The sequence below is a fragment of the Rana temporaria genome, chromosome 2 (genome assembly GCF_905171775.1).
Source record: "Rana temporaria chromosome 2, aRanTem1.1, whole genome shotgun sequence".
Taxonomy (NCBI): domain Eukaryota; kingdom Metazoa; phylum Chordata; class Amphibia; order Anura; family Ranidae; genus Rana; species Rana temporaria.
In genome coordinates this window covers 74250427-74263346 of record NC_053490.1, presented here as the reverse complement: position 1 = coordinate 74263346, position 12920 = coordinate 74250427, and the positions used below count along the sequence as shown (strand labels likewise).

Genomic DNA, 12920 nt, shown 5'->3' with positions numbered 1-12920 from the left:
GTCCTGAAGACGACTTCAGAGGCGACTTGCAAAATGACTTCTGTATTGAAGTCAATGCAAGTCGCCCCCAAAGTCGTACAAGAACCTTTTTCTAAGTCGGAGCGACTTGCGTCGCTCCTATTAGAACGGTTCTATTGAATACAATGGGACGCGACTTGTCAGGCGGCTGAGTCGCCTGACGAGTCGCCTCAGTGTGAACCGGCTCTTACAGTAGCGATTATTTGCTCTTTTTGTAATTATTTTTGTTTTTTTAACCCCCATTATGTTACTAAACATCTCAAGCCTGGTTCACACCACAGTTCATTTACATGTTTTCCTATGGGACACGTTCACATCCATGATTTTTTTTCAGCTGCTGCGTATTTGGAAAGGGCAAGGACTTTTTAACGCAAAACGGTGCTATTTTGTTTTTTTTGGTTCAATATACTTCAATGGAGAAGCTGCAGAAAAGCATGTAATGTTTTTTTGCGGCAATTTGTGTTTTGTAATCTGCCCAACAAATTGGTCCAAAAAAAATGTAAAAATGCAAATTATTATTTTTTTTAGGCTATTATCCGAATAATCGATTAATCGAAACAATAATCGGCCAACTAATCGATTATGAAAATAATCGTTAGTTGCAGCCCTACTTGTGACAGCAATAAAAGTGATCAAATTTGTATTTGTTTTTTAAAACACAATTGAAAATTATAAAAATAAATAAGAAAACGTTTTCTTCTTTTTTTTTTAAAGTGCCCCCGTCCCCGCGAGCTTGCGTAGCAAAGAAAACGCATACGGAAGTTGCGCCTGCACATGTAAACGGTGTTCAAATCACACATGCGAGGTGTCGCCGCGATTGCCAGAGCGAGAGCAATAATTCTAGCTGTAGACCTCCCCTGCAACTCTAACCTGGTAACCGTAAAAAAAAATGTAATTGCCCCCTATGGACATTTTTAGGTACCTTAGTTTGTCACCATTCCACGAGTGCGTGACAGAAAGCGTGACATGTTTGGTATCTATTTACTTGGCGTAACAGTATCTTTCACACTATACAAACAAATTGGGCTAACTTTACTTTAAAAAAAAAATTGCAACATTTTATTCTCTGCTATATATTATATATAAATGTTTGGGGGTACCAAGTAATTTTCTAGCAAGAAATACGGATTTTAACTTGTAAACACCAAATGTCAGAAATAGACTTAACCGTGAAAGGGTTAATACTCTGCACTGTGAAAAAAGGCTGTTTGAGCCTGTCTTCTCTGATCCTCCCCTTCTTTTAGTGTTCACAATACATCAGAGCCTTGGGGGCACTCTGCACATGCTCAATTGTGTGTATTGCTAGAGATTATTTTTTTCTAATGGGAGTGTGCATGTGATCAGCACCGGGCACTGTCCAGATAGAGTCAGGGGTCATGCAGCCTCATAGGACAGTCAGGGGAAAATGTAAACTGCTCCTACAAGCTTTAACCAGACACAGATAGAAGTCACAAGACTGCTACTGTATATACTGCTGAGGAGAAAAAGTATTTAGACATTTACATTTACTAAAAGTCGTGCATTTCCATGTACTGGGGAGACCAGAAATAGTGAATGCAGGGTCCTGGGTTTAGTAACACTTTAAATTCATTTCAATTGCCAGAAAAGATTATTCTTCTGGACAATGAAACAAATTAACAAGCACGTGACGCACCTAAATACGTCAAAATGCATTTACAAAAACGCAGCTTTAGGTATATTTTTGACGCAGCTTTTCTCCTGCCAGGGGAAAGGTGTTCAGTAGAGCTGGGTAAACATCCAGGCCCGGATTCAGAGAGATTGGCGCATCTTTAGATAGGCGTAGCGCATCTCATATGCGCTACGCCGACGTAACATTGAGAGGCAAGCTGAGTATTCACAAAGCACTTGCTTCCATATTTACGCCGGCGTTACGTAAATGGGCTGGCGTAAGCCCGCGTAATTCAAAGTAGCAAGGCAGTGGGCGTGTTGTATTATAATGAAGCGTGACCCCATGTAAATGCATGGCGGAACGAACGGCGCATGCGCACGCATGCTCAGAATCACGTCGAATTTACTCCCTAAGATACGCCGGGTCCATTCATGCGACGTGAACGTAACCTACGCCCAGCCCCATTCACGTAAGACTTACGTAAACAACGTAAAATACGACGCTGTTCCCACGCCCATATCTCAACATGACTTACCCCTGCTTTATGAGGGGCAAACTTACGCCGAACGTACGCCTTAAGTAAACGGCGTAGCTTACTGCGACGGGCGCAAGTACGTTCGTGAATCGACGTATATAGTTCATTTACATATTCGACGGAAGCGCCCCGCGTAAATATACACCCAAGATACGATGGCGTAGGAGACTTACGTTGGTCGTATCTTGCCAAAATTCAGGCGTATCTGCTTTCCTGAATAAGCGTATAGATACACCGGCGAACATTTTGACTTACGACGGCATATCTGGAGATACATCGTCGGAAGTCCTTTCTGAATCCGGGCCCCAGTGTGTATATTAGGTCTTCACAGACTGGAATACTCTTTGCCACTGATAAACTTAAGCTGGCCACAGACCATTCGAATCTCAGCCAAGTCATCGATCAATCAACTTGGGTACAAGCAGCCTGTCAGAATTTTCATGCAATCATTGCCAGGGCTATAGCCCCTATCAATAATCACTGTGTGTTCTTCCAGCTGGGACAGCTTCCCCGCCAGGAGAACACAATAGCTCTGCTATTGATGGGGAAACCGGGCTATTTTTTTTCCTGCAACCCGTGGTTGCAGGAAATAAAATCATGCAGTCTGTAGCCAGCTTTACAGGTTCTATGGAAGAATCAATTGAGCAATGACTGATGTAGTCTTATGCTGGCCATACACTATACGACAAATTCGGTTATTTAGACAGTTCGTTTGTTTTTTTGGACAGTTCATGGGCACAAAATCGATAATCGTTGGGATGTTTTTTGAGACGAAAAAACGAAGGACAAGTTTGGAAATTTTCTTGCCGAACGAACGATAAATTGAAAGGTTAATGTTAGGGTTGTCCCGATACCACATTATTAAGACCGAGTACAAGTCCCGATACTTTTTTTTTAAGTACTGGCCGATACCGATTACCAATACTTTTTTTTTATGTCATGTGTCAGTATTTTTTTTTATTTTACAATTAAACATTTTCACAATTTTTTGTTGTTTTTTACAATGCTTTCTTGTGTTTTTATTTTTATTTTAATATGTATTATTTTTTACAATTAATTATTTTTATTTATTGCTATATTTTTTTTCTTAGCCCTGTTGGGGGGCTTTGGTGAGATATCGGGGGGTCTTAACAGACCTCTGACATCTGGGACAAAGGGACTGTCCTTAGAGAAAGGGACTAAGGACAGTCCCTTTCTCAGCTGCACTGAAAATGAATGGAGAGAAGTCAGAGGCTCCTATCCATTCATAAACTGAAACATTGTAAACATAGGTCAGTGATCACTGACTCTGTTCATTCGGAAAAGGTAGGAGCTCCTACTGCCGCTCTCCATCCTGACAGAGGGGGTGGAGGAGGAGGACATGGAGAGTGACACCACGGAGGGGGGAAGCAGCGGCACGGAGGGGGGACACGGAGCATGGAGGGGGACAGCTGCGGCACGGAGGGGGACAACAGTGGGACAACAGCGGGACGGAGGGGGACAACAGCGGGACGGAGGGAAAGAGCAGCGGCATGGAGGGGGAGAGCAGCGGCACGGAGGGGGAGAGCAGCGGCACGGAGGGGGAGAGCAGCGGCACGGAGGGGGAGAGCAGAACCGAGGAGGATAGCAGCGGCACAGAGGGGGGACAAGGAGCATGGAGGGGGAGCGCAGAGCCAAGGAGGATAGCAGCGGTACAGAAGGGGGCACACAAAGCATGGTGGGGGAGAGCAGAACCCAGGAGGATAGCAGTGGCATGGAGGGGGGACACGGAGAGGAGAACGGATGGGGGGGAACTGAAGAAGGAGGATACAGGGAAAGTCAAGTATCGGGTGAAGTATCGGAGCATTTTCCCCGAGTACAAGTACTCATGGAAATGCTTAGTATCGGTCCCGATACCGATACTAGTATCGGTATCAGGACAACCCTAGTTAATATGTTTCCCGTCTGAACTGCGTGCACTAGGTATATGTAAAAAAACTAACCAATTTTTTTTTTATTTATGTCCTCTGAACGATTTATCGGTCATTACATGATGGCACCATCGTTTGCGCTCAGGGCCACATGTTAGTTTTTTCAAAATGGGTTCGGACAATTTTTCGTATAGTGTATGGCCAGCATTAGTAGGACTATCCTGCCTGTTCATTATTTGAATGGATATCGGCTGGCCGAAAGAGTCTTTTCCTGGCCTCATGCAATATGAAGATAATGGGCAGTCACTACTAGTCTAAAATGATGCAACACAAAACATTGCTTGCAATATTTCCAACAAGATACTAATGTGTCCAAAATAAAAAGGTTTTCAAAAAAATAAAAATAAATTAATTTTAATGCAAATTTATGTTTTGCACACGCTGTATGCTTTGCCATTTTTTATGATTGTATACTATATACAGATTTGCAGATCTCCCTTTTGTGACGATCTCATACATGCATAAAATGTACACAAGCATCACTGCAAAATGACTTGACATATCAAATTAAACCAATAATAATAACCTACCTAGAGACAGCACGGTTTTAAATTGGTCTGTGCAGACCGATGGATTTGCATTGAATGTGTACCTAATTACCAATGATATACACACACACACACACACACACACACACACACACAATATAAAAGAACACAGATTCCCTTTAAATAAAAAATACATAATGACATCATGTAGGCCATTTAAATGGGGGCAATGTCACCTCTGACAAAGAGGCCTAGCTGTTCACAAACCCAAGGCCAGTTGGAGAAACGATCACAAACGGATTCGATTGACTACACAGTTAAATTACCCCCTTGTAATAAATATAACGCCCCAAAACAGGGATGTACCCTACCTTTCCAGTGGAGCAACAATGCAGCCCTCCTCAGATGGGGGAATCCAAAAACAAGACAACAAATAAAAAAAATACACACCACACACAGGAGGGTGCAAACACCTAATGCATTACCCAAGACAAAGAAACTAAAAAGCCAAATGGATACTCACAGAAGACGAAAGTAATAAGCATGACAACACATCCAATCATCAACCAGAGTGACTTGACTGGTACATAGCAGTGTTGGTGAACGGACGCATTTTGGAGATGCACCCCCTTCCCCAGAGCTTTGAGGAAAGGGTGCGCCCCTAAAACGCATGCTATGTACCAGTCAAAATCACTCTGGTTGATGATTGGATATGTTGTCATGCTTATTACTTTCGTCTTCTGTGAGTATCCATTTGGCTTTTTGGTTTCTTTGTATTGGGTAATGCATTAGGCGTTTTCACCCTCTTGTGCGTGTTTTTTTTTTATGAGGGGTGTACAGACGCTGTGGCAAAAATGGCACACCATCTTGCGTTTAGTAGGCAGCACCATCTCTGAGAGTGAGCTATTCAAGAAGCGGTGCCAAATCCACCCTCCAACGTTGTTTGATGCATATGACTGCAGCGTGCATTTCATGGTTAAAACGTTCCGGACCCCCAGAGAAACGCGTTGCTCTTTAGCAGATGCGCTGGGGTCCCAATAATTCTTTATGACGCCCCCACGAATTGGCAGCTGCAACGCAATTTCATGCAGGCTAAACCGAACGATGCCGCAGCACCACGCGATTTAGTGCCTGGCAATTGCTAAACGCGGGTCGCGCCTTCTTTTTCGGCGTTTATCGCAAATAGGACTGCCAAGAAGGATGGCGCTCCGACAGGGAAACATCTGAACAATATGTAGCACCCTGATGTTAGGCAGGGTTGCTCCTAAATTTACTTGCCAGGTGTAGTTACCATGGCTCATTGTTAGGGATCAATTGAGTTCACCCCAAGTCTGGAATTGCTGCACTTCTCTCTTCTGTCGCTAGGTGGCCTTAGATATAAGAAGGGGAAAACAAGGACAGATTAAAGGGGTTGTAATCCGACGGTACGCCCCCTTCCGAACCCCCGTTTTACTTACCTGACCCCTCGAAAGTCCTGTGCGCGTCCATGTGATCCTCTTCGGTTCCCAGCCTGGCCGTTGATTAGCTAGGCTGGACGGATTGATAGCAGCGCAGCCATTGGCTGGTGCTGCTGTCAATCACAGCGGATGACGCGGCGCGCCGGGGCCGAGTGATACAGTCGGCGGCTATGCCCGCCGATGTATCACGGGAGCGCGCTCGCAAAAGCTTTCCACCATGTGAGCTCGCATGAAGGTGAAAAGCTTTTGCGAGGAGGAGCCGAGACAGCCGCCGAGGACAGAAGACACGGATCGGGGACACTCTGTGCAAAACGAGCTGCACAGTGGAGGTAAGTATAACATGTTTGTTATTTAAAAAAAATAAAAAAAAATATTTGCCTTTAGGGGTTGTAAAGGTTTGTTTTTTATTTTCTAAATAGGTTCCTGCTAGTGCATTGTTGGTTCACTTACCTTTTCCTTCCATTTCCCTTCTAAATGTTGTTTTCTTTGTCTGAATTTCTCACTTCCTGTTCTTCCTCAGTAAGGTGTTCTGGCTGAGTAACCCCCAGCCAGAATGACTCGGATGATGGTGGAAAGCTTACTGAGGAGAAACAGGAAGTGAGAAATTCAAACAAAGAAAAAACATTTTTAGAAGGGAAATGGAAGGAAAAGGTAAGTGAACCAACAATGCACTAGCTTAAAGGAACCAATTTAGAAAATAAAAAACAAACCTTTACAACCCCTTTAGGAGTATATAGGTGTAACTTAGCCAATGGGCAGGGGTTTTCATAAACCCCTTGGCCTGCTGGGAGAACATATATATTTGGGTGGAGTCAGGTCATCTGGGATCTGTGCCACCTGGACAGCTGTGTGGGTGGACACGTGTTGTACTGCCCGGGCTGCTATGCCCAGGCGCAACTGGCTGAGGGCCTATCCAGAAGCAAGAGAGCAGCATAGGGTTGGGATTGCGGCTTGCAGTCCAACTAGAAGTGATGGTTCTGCCAGCCAGAGAACCTGACGTGCTCAGAGATAGAGGGGAAGCGGTCGCCAATAAGACCTTTCACACTGAGCTGCCCATAGCATCAGCGGGAAAACGGCGCTATTTTTACAGCTGACGCTATTGGCGGATTTGCGCCGCATTTCGTCCGCTAGCGGGGCGCATTTAACGCCCGCTAGCGGCCAAGAAAGGGTTAAAACCACCCGCAATGCGCTGCTGAACCTGAAACGTGTCGGCTACCGAAGAGCGTTTTTGGATATTGTTGGGTAATTTATTCGATATCACATACGGTTTATGCTTGCAATGATTCCATCATGTGTTCACAAAATGATTGATCCTTCTTACATGTACCAATAAACATTTGCAAAACAAAATGTTACGCCAGCTCCACTGCCAATATAGAAGTCCACCAACTGTGATCCGGTGCTCTAGCCAGGACGTTCAGGCCCCATAAATATAATACTTGAATCAAAACGGACTGGCAACTCGGATGCTATTGAATAAAAGTACTTTATTGGTTACAGGCTATAAACTGACGCGTTTCGGCTAAGAAGCCTTCACAAGGAAGTAAACCCTACACTAGGGATGAGCTCCGGCGTGTTCGCACAGTCCACGGGCAGAGCCAGTCAGGAAATGTGCACGGCGCTGCGCTAATCACAGGCAGGGAGACATTGTCCTGATGCTCGGCTGCCAAGATCGGGAAATGTCTCCCTGCCTGTGGTTAGTGCAACATCGTGCACACTTCCTAACGGGCTCTGCACGTGGACTGTGCCAACACGCCGGAGCTCATCCCTACCCTACACCAAAAAAACATAAAAACCTGCAAGACAAAGGCATAATGAGCTAGTATGCATAGCATACTAGCTCATTATGTATTACTTACCTCAGATCGAAGCTTCCGCATCGGTCCGCGTCTCCCCCTCGAGCCGCCGACATCTCTCCCGGCACTTACTTCCGGGTATCGCGGCTCCGGCGCTGTGATTGGCCGAAACCGCAATGACGTCACTCCCGCGAATGCGCGCGGGAACCGCCTTTAACCGCACAGTGACTGGAGCAATGGTGTCATTGCTTTAGTTTTTCCCAGTGTGCATGTGCCAATAACATCGGCACATGCAGGGGACAGGGGTGCAGGTTTAGAAGATATCCAGGGTAGCTACAGGTAAGCCTTAAAGCGGAGTCCCACCTAAAAATTTTACTTCCGCTTAATCCACTCCTTGTCCCCTTACATGCCACATTTGGCATGTAATTTTTTTTTGGGGGGGGGGGGGGAGTGGGGGCTTCAGGAGAAGGGGGACTTCCTGTCCCACTTCCTCCTTCCGCCGAGGGGGCTGGTAAGGCGAATAGCTTAATCGCCTTATTGCAGCCCCTCCCTGTAGGCGAGCGTCTGTCCAATCGGAAGGCGCCGTGCCGCTCGCGCATGCGCAGCGGGTGCCCGGCCGTGAAGCCGAAAGCTGTCACTGCCGGGTTCCCACACTAGGAATGAAGATGCCGGCCGGCGAGGGGGGGCGAGGAGCGGAGCCCCGGCCGGCAGCTACACTTTTTGTAGCTGCTGACTATTAATAAACTTAAAAACAGGCTGGAACTCCCCTTTAACCAGTTAAGCCCCGGACCAATATGCAGCCTAAAGACCCAAGGTGTTTTTACAGTTCGGGACTGCGTCGCTTTAACAGACAATTGCGCGGTCGTGCGACGTGGCTCCCAAACAAAATTGGCGTCCTTTTTTCCCCACAAATAGAGCTTTCTTTTGGTGGTATTTGATCACATCTGCGGTTTTTAGTTTTTGCGCTATAAACAAAAATAGAGCGACAATTTTGAAAAAAATGCAATATTTTTTACTTTTTGCTATAATAAATATCCCCCAAAAACATATATAAAAACATTTTTTTCCTGAGTTTAGGCCGATACGTATTCTTCTACCTATTTTTAGTAAAAAAAAATCGCAATAAGCGTTTATCGATTGGTTTGCGCAAAATTTATAGTGTTTACAAAATAGGGGATAGTTTTGTTGCATTTTTATTAATTTTTTTTTTTTTACTACTAATGGCGGCGATCAGCGATTTTTTTCGTGACTGCGACATTATGGCGGACACTTCGGACAATTTTGACACATTTTTGGGACCATTGTCATTTTCACAGCAAAAAATGCATTTAAATTGCATTCTTTATTGTGAAAATGACAGTTGCAGTTTGGGAGTTAACCACAGGTGGCGCTGTAGGAGTTAGGGTTCACCTAGTGTGTGTTTACAACTGTAGGGGGGTGTGGCTGTAGGAATGACGTCATCGATCGTGTCTTCCCTATAAAGGGAATGACGCGATCGATGCGCCGCCATAGTGAAGGACGGGGAAGCCGTGTTTACACACGGCTCTCCCCATTCTTCAGCTCCGGGGAGCGATCGCGACGGAGCGGCTATAAACAAATAGCCGCGCCGTGGTCCCGGATCGCTCCCCGAGCGGACCCGACCTCCGCATGTAGCGGGGGGGGTCCCGATCGGACCCCCCACCCGCTAATAGGCGAGGACGTACGTGTACGCCCATGTGCCTGTACGTGCCATATTGTGGACGTATATGTACATGCGGGGGTCGGGAACTGGTTAACCACTTAAGCCCCGAACCTTTAGGCAGCTAAATGCCCAGGCCAGGTTTTGCGATTCGGCACTGCGTCGCTTTAACAGACAATTGCGCGGTCGTGCGACGTGGCTCCCAAACAAAATTGGCGTCCTTTTTTCCCACAAATAGAGCTTTCTTTTGGTGGTATTTGATCACCTCTGCGGTTTTAATTTTTTGCGCTATAAACAAAAATAGAGCAACAATTTTGAAAAAAATGCAATATTTTTTACTTTTTGCTATAATAAATATCCCCCAAAAACATATATAAACATTTTTTTTTCCCTCAGTTTAGGCCGATACGTATTCTTCTACCTATTTTTGGTAAAAAAAAAAAAAAAAAACGCAATAAGCGTTTATCGATTGGTTTGCGCAAAATTTATAGCATTTTTTTTTCGTGACTGCGACATTATGGCGGACACTTCGGACAATTTTGACACATTTTTGGGACCATTGTCATTTTCACAGCAAAAAATGCATTTAAATTGAATTGTTTATTGTGAAAATGACAGTTGCAGTTTGGGAGTTAACCACAGGGGGCGCTGAAGGAGTTAGGGTTCACCTAGTGTGTGTTTACAACAGTAGGGGGGTGTGGCTGTAGGTCTGACGTCATTGATTGTGTCTCCCTATAAAGGGGATGACACGATCGATGCGCCGCCACAGTGAAGCACGGGGAAGCCGTGTTTACATACGGCTCTCCCCGTTCTTCAGCTCCGGGGAGCTATCGCGACGGAGCGACTATAAACGAACAGCCGCGCCGTCGTCCCGGATCGCTCCCCGAGGGAATCCGCCCGCCGCGAGGGGGGTCCCGATCGGACCCCCGACCTGCGCAAAGGCAAGGACGTATATATATACGCCCTTCTGCCTGTCCGTGCCATTTTGCGGACGTAAATAGTGCGGCGGGCGTTAAGTGGTTGTAAAGCCTTACAGGCCACTTATCCCGACAGGTAAACCTAGATTAAGGCTTACCTGTAGGTGCAACAAATATCTCTTAAACCTAAACGGCACTGATGTTTACGGTGCAGGCGCACTGAGCGTCCTGTTTTGTGAACGGAGTCATGCCGAAAAAGGCGGCTCCCGCGCGCATCCACGGGGTGACGTCACGCAACTCCGGCCAGTCACAGAGCCTGAGTTTGCCAACCCCTGAAGAAGAGGGGTGAAGATGGACGCTTGCTACTAGTGAGGAAGACGTGGACATCGCGGGCTTCTCCTGCAGGTAAGTGACACATAATCAGCTACTATGCAATGCATACTAGCCCATTATGCTTTACCTTTGCAGGGAAACAAAGAGGAAGTAAACCCCATTAGGGTTTACTTCCTCTTTAATATAGGCTTACTAAAGTTGTTTTATAGGGTTTACAACCACTTGCTTTGATGAAGGCGTCTAAGCCGAAACGCGTCAGTGTACAGCCTGTACCCATGTAACCAATAAAGTACTTTTATTTAAGAGCACCCGAGTTGCCAGCCCTTTTTGATTCAAATAAACATTGGCCTTTTAACGAATTTGGTCGCGTTGTTGCCATTAAAAATCCCACTTTAGGGAGCATTTTCTTTTTCTGGCAAATAGGGCGACCCATTCAAATGACTGGGCTGCCGTACCCGCGATGTGCGCAAATGCACTCACACGTATGTGAATCAGGCCTAAGGACTCTGCTGGGGGGGGGGGAGAAGCCACAACTTTGCTCGATCACAATGGTGGTCAGACAGGGTTGTACACGTGCCGTGGCGGAAATGACACCTCATGCCGCATGTAATGCCACCGCCAAAATTACCCAGTCAAGTGAAGAAGGGGGTGTGCCTGTAATGTATGCGGCATGCTTTACATGGTTAAACCAGAAGGGGACAAATAGTCCTCTGAAAAGCCGGTCACTGTGGATCACTTTTCAGAGAGCCATCACAAGTGTGAACGACCCCCAAGAGCGATTGTCGCGGGTGATAACGCTGCTGATTAATCTCCAACGCTGAGTGACAAAAGACGTTAAAAACAATGCCGCAGTTAGTGACCCCGTAGAGAAATGTTATGATTTTCCTAGCGACAAATCGCTGCAACAATACAAGGCGATCGCTGGGGGACAATCGCCCCCCCAGTGTCCTGGACCTCCTATCTTTTCCAATGTATAGATGTGTATACAGGACAATGCTGGGGGTGCACACAGTGCTCCCTGTACTGTACACACAATAGGAAGCTGGGACTCAAACACACAGATGGGGACACCTCTGGATGTAAACAATGACCCGGATAGGCCGCACCCCCAGCACCGAACCTTCCCGAACACCCCGGACCCAGATTACCTTCTCCCGTGGAGCAGCTGAGCCGATTCCCTAAACCGAGATATCCCGGGGCGGCCAGGCAGAGGCGGAACAGGCGACGACGAGGACACAACAGACTACATTTCCATACAGGCCTTGCGGCGCCTCTATTCAAATCTCGCCAGCTTTATTCACAATGGCTGCGAACAGTCTGACTGGAGGAGAAGATTCACTGTATAAAGGAGGAGGCAGGGAGCTAATATTATGCCCCCCCTCCTATATGAGATCCAGAGACAGGCACTGTACACATGGGAGGACTGTACACCACCTATATTACTCAGCACATCACTCTCATTTTCACTTGTATTTTCCTGTCCGTTGGAGGAGCTGGTTATTTGCTCTCTATGCATTCTGTGCTTATTAAATAGAACTAAAAGTGTCAGTAAAGCAAAACGTTTTTTTTTTTGAAAATGGTAATAGAGGATTATAATCCCTGGGGTAGATTCAGGTAGCTGCGCTTTAAGTTACGGCGGCGCAGCGTATTGTATTTACGCTACGCCTCCGCAACTTACAGGAACAAGTGCTGTATTCACAAAGCACTTGCTCCGTAAGTTGCTGCGGCGTAGCGTAAATGGGGCCAGCGTAAGCCCGCGTAATTCAAATGTGGGAGGGGGGCGTGTTTTATGCTAATGTGTTATGACCTGACGTGTTTTACGAATGGCGCATGCGCCGTCCGTGTACATATCCCAGTGTGCATTGCTCTCAAGTACGGCGCAACGACGTATTGGTTTCGACGTGAACGTAAATTACGTCCAGCCCTATTCGCGAACGACTTACGCAAACGACGCAAACAATTGAAATTTCGAAAGCGGGAACGACGTCCATACTTAACATTGGCTGCGCCACCTAATAGCAGGAGCAACGTTACGGCGAAAACGACTTACGCAAACGACGTAAAAAACTACCGCCGGGCGCACGTACGTTTGTGAATCGGCGTAACTAGGTAATTTGCA

At 46.3% G+C, this 12920-nt stretch overlaps 1 protein-coding gene across 2 annotated transcripts in view; it reads right to left on the bottom strand.

The window, feature by feature from the left end:
* Positions 1–12114, bottom strand: part of SUPT20H (SPT20 homolog, SAGA complex component) — a 120136-nt gene extending 108022 nt beyond the window's left edge. For both annotated transcript variants that reach the window (XM_040340386.1, XM_040340388.1), the window contains exon 1: positions 11950–12114. The gene's annotated coding sequence lies outside the window, so the exon portion shown is untranslated. The remainder of the gene's footprint in view (positions 1–11949) is intronic.
* Positions 12115–12920: the final 806 nt, after the last annotated feature.